This window comes from Saccostrea echinata, unplaced genomic scaffold (assembly GCF_033153115.1).
Source record: "Saccostrea echinata isolate AGI-Se365-2 ecotype Australia unplaced genomic scaffold, CSIRO_AGI_Sech_v1 ptg000005l, whole genome shotgun sequence".
Taxonomy (NCBI): domain Eukaryota; kingdom Metazoa; phylum Mollusca; class Bivalvia; order Ostreida; family Ostreidae; genus Saccostrea; species Saccostrea echinata.
This window is the reverse complement of record NW_026889754.1, coordinates 13,745,001-13,753,830: the sequence shown is the minus strand read 5'-3', so window position 1 is coordinate 13,753,830 and position 8,830 is coordinate 13,745,001. Positions and strand designations below refer to the sequence as shown.

The window sequence follows — 8,830 nt, the reverse complement described above, 5'->3', positions numbered from 1 at the left end:
TGCCAGACTCAACTTCAAGGAAAACCAGTCATCATCATTCAGAATGGTTTTTAAATATCATAAAACAACAACCCTAAATTGTGATAGGAAAATGAAAATTTAGACTTTCAAACATGTAAAATTCTACATCTTGAATATGACAACAAAAACAACAACAACAAACAATAATAATTCTCGCATTGTATTAAAAGTTTCATAATTACAAACAGCTGCTATCTGAATGATATCTGAAGAACGCCCTGTAATGGAACACATTGAGACATTATAATTACACATCAGATACTAAATCATTCAGTAAAACTTTTTTTTTCAATGAGGTTTAACGGAGTTCTGATTCTGCAACTTTTTTTTTTTACAATTCGACACTTTTTTTTAGACTCTGCAAAAAATTATCTTTAGATTGAAAATATGTCACACTACAACACAAGGAAGTGCTTAGGATGAATAAATGCCATATATTATTTTGCATAAAAATAAAAAAAACTTCTTGTGAAGAAGTAAAATGATTTCTTTTTTCAAAATTTGCAGATATGAAATATATATGCTCAAAACAAAGATGTTGCATCTGTATTGTTTCCACAGTTAATCAATTAATCAACCAAATTATTCACACACCTAATCCTGTTGTTTCCAAGGCAAAGAACATAAAAGGGTGCTGAGCTGTTAAATGTTTTTCATTTTAAACTCTTATTTCCTCAATATCATACAAGTACCCTCTGTAAATCTGATTGTTTATTGGATTATGCAAAATTAATTATTCATACCAACAGTGGGTTCTTGCGGTGGGAACAGTCTTCTGAATGGCTCATTCTACAAAACAAAACAAGAAAACTCCGAAAATATAAAACATGTAATACATGTATTACCAATATATCATTTGGGTTATATCAATTTTGGATGCATGTCATGGCCTTCAGACAAGCATCCTTTTTTTTTTGAGTAATTATTCACTTTGTACTTAAACTGTAGAACTGGCATAAATAATTCATCATAAAATATGCATATAAGTTTACCTTAAAGACAGTCTTCACTGCATTTCTTGAATTGCGGTTTGCTCTGAGCTTTTTAGTTTAGTGTGAATTATTGATGTTATTGTGCGCTTCATGAAATATGCCGACGTGACAAGTCTGTGTTATTTATACACCAACAACTCACACAAAACTTAAAAAACATTCCTTAAATTCTATGCCAAGACACTAATATTAGCTATACTGAGCACTTAAATGATACACTGCTTTCAACTAACTTGAAATCATCTTATTGAGATTATAATTCTAGACAATATATTCACTTTGTACTTAAACTGTAGAACTGGCATAAATAATTCATCATAAAATATGCATATAAGTTTACCTTAAAGACAGTCTTCACTGCATTTCTTGAATTGCGGTTTGCTCTGAGCTTTTTAGTTTAGTGTGAATTATTGATGTTATTGTGCGCTTCATGAAATATGCCGACGTGACAAGTCTGTGTTATTTATACACCAACAACTCACACAAAACTTAAAAAACATTCCTTAAATTCTATGCCAAGACACTAATATTAGCTATACTGAGCACTTAAATGATACACTGCTTTCAACTAACTTGAAATCATCTTATTGAGATTATAATTCTAGACAATATATCCACTAACGACATGGCACCCATTACGATTAGAAATTGATCGAACTGGTTTTTTTAAAAGATTAAATCATGTCCACAGTCCTCGCCCACGATGAAATTAAGACTGAATATGAATTTACATTTCATATTCATTCTGTCAAAATTTAATCGCGGGCGATCACTATGGAGGTATTTACTTTTGCAAATAACGACAAATGAGCCAAAGATATCATTTCTTTGACAGTTCGTATTGCGCATGCGAACTCGTGTTCTTGTTTTCTGATATGTGTTGGTGTCTATGAGGATTACTTTATTAAATAACAAAAGAAAGAGTTAAATAAACATTTTTTTTAGAAGATCACCGGGCAAACTTTGGCTAAAACTGTACCTTGTTCTTTTATCGTAATATCTGACCTTGATGGTATTGGTCTGTGACATTAATCCTGGTTATTTGAAGAGAGAGAATCTCCTTATACCCTTTTAAGTATTATACCCCCCCCCCCCCTGCAAACGAAGTTAAGGGGGGTATATTGGAATCAGCATATCCGTCTGTCTGTAGACGAGATTTCGTCCGGACCTTTCCATGGAAACTGTTGCAAGGATTTGTCTGAAAATTTGTACACTTATTATTCGCCATATGAAGGTGTGCACTTGGTATTTTCATCATGATTGGATATTTTTTTTTTTTTGCATTTTACATGTGTTTTTTCTTCATTTTTAATTTTAATTACTCATTTTCTTTTTTTATGAAGAAACTAAGGTGCTGCAGAATAAAACATCAATACTAATAACATCGTCGGAAACCCACGGCTGATTACGCTTCGTTCCTCTCTCCATCACCCGTGGGTCCATTCATACCAATTCGCTCGTTTCTCATAAATATTCATTAAATTTATTGTCCAATCAAATTAGCCGTTATAGGTTTAGAACTCTCCTGTTTTAAAGGTAGCATTACTGTAACCTCGTTTGCACAACAATGGCTGCGCCCAGTAAATGTTGTGCTCTCTGCGAAAAAATCATACATGACCGTTCTTACAGATCCCTGTCGTCATATACAAGCCAAGAACAGTACAGGGAAGTATTTAAACTCATGTGTATTCCGGACATTAAAGGATTTGCGTGCAATATGTGTGCCAATAAACTCAACCGCGTTCAAAAACTGAACAACGACCTGAAAACAAGGTTAGTTAGCATTAAAGACGAACGAGATAAGCTTATTTCCACTTTAAAAGATATGCCAGGGGTTCGAAGTCTTAAACTTCCTGAAAAATTATCCACACCAAAAGGGACAAAACGAGTGTTCAGTTCAATAAAGCTCACCCCAACTCCAAAATCGAGAGTGAAGAAAGGCTTGTTCATTAGTCCTGGTTCTTCAAGCAAAAAACGAGTTGAACATTTAAAGTTTGTTAGTCGTGGTTCCTCAAGCCCCCCAAAAGTTGAACCTTTAAAGTGTCATGACATTAAGAAGATTGATAAATCTACTCAAACCAAAGACCAGTCGGAAGAGTTTGATGTCAAGGTAATCTGATTTTTGTTGTAGTTAGTTAAAGTATCTACATGATCTAAGTGCTCATGATTTGTTTTAGCTTTTCAGTTGTTGGATGTTAACCATTTATACATTGAATGTAAGATATACAATAATTGTAATTTGTATAAACTCTACTGAATAGGCATTCTATTGAATACTTAATCATTATACAGATAGTTGTGAAGTATAATGGAGTGGAAAGATTAAAGATTATCAAAGGTGAACATGAACAGGCAGCTTTGAAATCATTGCTGAACAATTCCTCACCAAGAGCAGTGCTTCGGAATTTCAGTCGGAATGAAAATTACAGAAAAGAAATGCTTGACATTGTTAAAAATGTTATCCAGAGTGAAATAAAAGTGATTTCCAAAAACGATAGTGATGTGTTCAAAGGACATGCATCCAACACTGAAAAACTCTTAAAATTCGATTGGAAATGTACAAGCCAAAAGCTTCAACTGAATGCACCATTCCTGTTTTCAGTTTTCAGCACTGCTATTTCTTTGCAAGAGAAGAAAAATCTACCACAGATGCTTTCTTCCATAGCTGTTCTTTTGTATGGGAGGTCACAGACCTCCAATTAGCTGCAATACATACTTGGTTTATGTAGTGTATTGGCTTATTTCATGTATTCAAAGAAAGATAACTCTATGATCTATCATTTACTGTCTTATACGTCATGTTGTGTAATACGTCATTAGTATTGTTGTAGTTGAATAAATTGTGAACCCTAACTGCCTAAGCACGTGTTTATAGCTGGGACAATGTATGGATCGGTATCCGGGGTTAATTGTAATAAACCACAGGGATACGACATTTATTGGCGACGAGGATATTGAACTACGCAAGATGGCTGAAGGAGGAATGGTTCATCTATCAGATTTGGGTGGATTTCCCAACTTTAGTTTGAACGGCGACATCAACAGCATGGGCTTCCGGTGGAAGAAATGGCTACAGTCCTTTGAACTTTTCGCAGAAGGTAAAGGGGTAGTTAACCCGAAACAGTTGAAATCACTTATGTTACACCATGCAGGTCGTGCAGTTCAAGATATTTTCTTTAGCATTGAAATACCTGAACCAGACGAAAATAATGCAGAAATGGACAATGTGTACAAGGTTGCTGTGAAAAAACTGAGTGAACATTTTACACCGCACACAAACGTTACGTATGAAAGATCTGTTTTCAGGTCTATGAGTCAACTACAGGGTGAATCGATTGACAAATATATTACAAGACTCAAACAGAAAGCACAATATTGTAATTTTGCTGATGAAAACGAAATGATACTTGATCAGGTGATTGAAAAATGTACGTCACATAGACTCCGTAGGAAATTACTGGAACGCGCTGACGTAAAACTGGATGATGTGATAAAATTAGCACAGACAATGGAATTTGCAGACAAGCAAGCTGATGCTATAGAAAATGGAATTTCCGGGAATTCTCAGGAGAAAACAACTACAGGTGATCAAGGTCATGGTGCATCGATAAACAGAGTTAGAGCTAAGAAACTGACTGCTCATTCGCAAAAAAAGACATGTTGGGCATGTGGTAAAGTGGGACATTGTCATGGAAGTGCAGATTGCCCTGCAAAAGGGAAGAAATGTCATACCTGTAAGAAAGAAGGTCATTTTGCTCAATGGTGCAGGAGTAAAACGCATTCCAAGGACTTCAAAGGGAAAAGTAAAGAGAAACGGAGTTATGTGAAACAAGTAAATGATACCCCAACCCAGCATCCTGAAGAATTGGAGGAATGTGACTATGTTTTTACAGTTTCGATTACTAGTGTTGACAAAGACAGCAAGATTGACATTGAAGTTGGAGGTGTTCAGATCTCAGCTATCATTGATTCCGGTGCTTCCGTTAATATCATTGATCGACGCTTGTGGGAATATTTGAAGAAACAGAAAATCAGCTGTACTTCACAACTGACCAACATGAAATTATATGCGTATGGGAGTCGCAATTCATTGACCGTAGCAGGATGTTTTACTGCACAAGTGAATGTTTGTGGTAGTGACAAGTCTATGCAGGATGTTATCTTTTATGTGATAGAAGAAAATGGTCAACCGCTCTTGGGTAAGGACACAGCCACCAAACTTGGAATTTTACACATTGGTAAATCTGGAAACTCAGAATCTGGACTGGTACAAAAGGTTACAGACACAAAGGCCAAATTGAAAGCAAAATATCCAGAGTGTTTTGAAGGACTGGGGAAACTGAAAGATTTTCAATTGAAGATTTCAATTGATGACGATGTGAAACCCGTCGTACAACCATTAAGGAGGATACCTTATCATTTACGAGGCAAAGTTGAACAGAAGTTACAGGAACTAGAGTCATATGACATTATTGAGAAAGTTGATGAACCTAGTGATTGGATGAGTCAAGTGGTAGTGGTACCAAAAGCAAATGGTGACATCAGACTATGCGTTGATATGCGTAGGGCCAATGAGGCTGTCATGCGAGAAAGGTACGCAATTCCTACGATTGATGATATTTTGAGTGACTTGAATCAGAGTCAAGTGTTCTCGAAATTGGACATTAAGTGGGCCTACCACCAGATTGAACTGGACCCTAGTGCAAGGAAAATAACCACTTTCCAAACACATAAAGGAAACTTTCGATACAAGAGGCTGATGTTTGGAATTTCTTGTGCACCAGAACTGTACAACAAAATTATTCACCAAGTATTGAAGGATTGTGAAGGTGTACAGAGTATATTTGACGACATTATCGTACACGGAAAATCCCAAGAAGAACATGACACAAATTTAGATAGACTCTTCCAGAAGTTGAGCGAGAAAGGTCTCACAGTTAACTTGGACAAGTGTCAGTTCAATATGCCATACATATCCTTTATGGGACATATACTATCTAAGCATGGAATCTGTGTTGGTGAAGACAAGGTCAAAGCTGTATTAGAAGAGAGACAACCATCGAATGCTGCAGAAATCCGGAGCTTTTTGGGACTTGTTAATTTCAGTGCACGATTCATACCCAATCTAGCAACAATTGTAGAGCCGCTAAGACGACTCACAAGGAAAGGAGCAAAATTTCAGTGGGAACGTGAACAGGATGATGCTTTTAAGAAACTGAAGGAGTTGATGGCAAAGGCATGTACATTAGCATATTTCGATCCTAAGGCTACAACCAAGGTTGTCGCAGATGCATCACCAGTTGGACTTGGTGCAGTCTTGATCCAACAACAAGGCAAAGACCAGAGAGTTATTTGTTATGCAATCCGTAGTTTGTCCGATGTAGAGCGCAGGTATTCACAAACTGAGAAAGAGGCGCTCGCACTTGTTTGGGCCTGTGAAAGATTCCATATGTATCTGTTTGGAAAGGAATTTGAACTTTTAACAGACCATAAACCTTTACAGTTTATATTTTCTCCAAGATCGAAAGCTTGTGCTCGTGTCGAGAGATGGATTTTACGCTTACAGTCGTATAAGTACAAAGTTGTGTATATACCTGGACCACGGAATGTTGCAGATTGTCTATCAAGACTACTTCACAAAGCTGACAACAAAACCTCATATGATGAAACAGAGCAATACATCTGTTTAATTTCTGAAGGAGCTACACCTGTTGCCATGACAACCCATGAAATTGAAAGAGCTTCATCAGAGGACAGTGATCTTGAAGAGGTTAGGAAGTGTCTCATCACAGGGAATTGGAACAAAATAACTTGTAAGGAATACTTACCTGTTAAAGATGAATTATGTGTAATTGGACATTTAGTTTTGAGAGGAACTAGAATTGTGATCCCTGAAGTTCTGAGAAGGAAAATACTGAATTTGGGACATGAAGGTCATCCTGGTATAGTTTGGATGAAACAACGCCTGAGATCTAAACTATGGTGGCCGGGCATGGATAAAGGTATAGAGAGACACTGTAAATCATGTTATGGATGTCAGTTGGTAGCTAAACCAATGAATCCAGAACCATTGCACAGGACTGAGTTACCCTCAGAACCATGGCAGGATTTGGCTATTGACTTCTTAGGACCATTGCCATCAGGGGATAGTTTATTTGTACTTGTGGACTACTATTCGAGATGGGTGGATGTGACCATCATGAAATCGACGACAACAGACAAAGTGATTCAAAGTTTGAAAAACACTTTTGCTACACATGGTGTTCCATCATCAATTAGGACCGATAATGGACCTCAATTTGTTAGTGGAGAATTCAAGGAGTTTTTGCAGGAGTACGGAATATCTCACCGAAAGACAACACCATTATGGCCTCAAGCCAACGGGGAAATAGAGCGTCAAAATAGTTCTCTTCTCAAAAGACTCAAAATAGCTCAAGTCCAGAAACGAAACTGGAAGGATGAATTGCTCACGTACCTTATGATGTATAGATCTACACCACACACTGTGACTGGAATTAGTCCATCCCAAATGTTATTTGGGAGAACAATCCGTACAAAACTACCCGAATTATGTCAACTTAATGGTACTTGTGCAGAAATTCGTGATCGAGACAGGGAAAACAAGGAGAAAGGCAAAATATACACAGACGCAAGGAGAAATGCACAAGAAAATGATCTACAGGAAGGAGATTTTGTGTTGATGAAGCAAAAGAAAACCGACAAGCTTTCGACCAATTTTAGTCCAAGTCCGATGAAAATTGTGTCAAAGGCAGGAAATGGTGTATTGGTAGAATCTCCCGAAGGTGTGCGATACAGAAGGAATGTTACGCATCTCAAAAAGTTCATAGGGGAAAGGCCGAGTTCATCAAGTGAATATGTGAAAAATAAAAGTGTGTCCTTGCAGAATGAAAATGTGTCAAACCATGAAATTGTGTCAAATAATATGGCAAGTGAAAATATGTGTAATGAAAATGTGTCAGTGTCAAATCAGTGTGAATATAATACAAATTCTAATGAATCCAGTGCTTGTGATTTGTACAGTGATGTTTCAAATTCTTTCGATGATTCTGGGAAACTTCAGTCAAGTCCAAAGAGTCCAGAAACTACTGTTCACACTAGACCGGTACGCGAACGGAAAATGCCAATCAAGTTCAAGGACTATGAACTGAGTTGAGTAATTTGTCATCTTTGTTAATTTTTGCAATTATTGACATTCAAAAGGTCTATGGATCAATTGTCTTTTATGTGTTATGAGTACTTCATATTACTTGTCTTGAATAAGTGATAAAATTTTATTTTAGGATAAAGGCATTATCAGAAAGGTTGTATTCTCATTTAGGAAAAATAGGGTTTTCACATATTAAGATTTCATGTACATTTAAAGTAAATATTGAACTGGAAAAAGGGAGGGAATGTAGTGTATTGGCTTATTTCATGTATTCAAAGAAAGATAACTCTATGATCTATCATTTACTGTCTTATACGTCATGTTGTGTAATACGTCATTAGTATTGTTGTAGTTGAATAAATTGTGAACCCTAACTGCCTAAGCACGTGTTTATAGCTGGGACAATGTATGGATCGGTATCCGGGGTTAATTGTAATAAACCACAGGGATACGACAGTTTAACTCTTCAGAAATGTGGCTTGAACAGAGAGGTAATAATATATATTTATGATATTTTTGTAAACAATGTTTGGGATATACTTAAGAATCAGACATCATGTCTGTGAGTGTCTCTATGTTTGTCTGTCACATTTTTATATCCAAATTGTTATAACCTTGTTACTTCCCACCCAGGCTGCCCCTAGTGTAA

At 36.5% G+C, this 8,830-nt stretch overlaps 1 pseudogene; it reads left to right on the top strand.

The window, feature by feature from the left end:
• The first annotated feature begins 2,580 nt into the window (after positions 1 to 2,580).
• Positions 2,581 to 8,830, top strand: part of LOC133179679 (uncharacterized) — a 12,408-nt pseudogene continuing 6,158 nt past the window's right edge.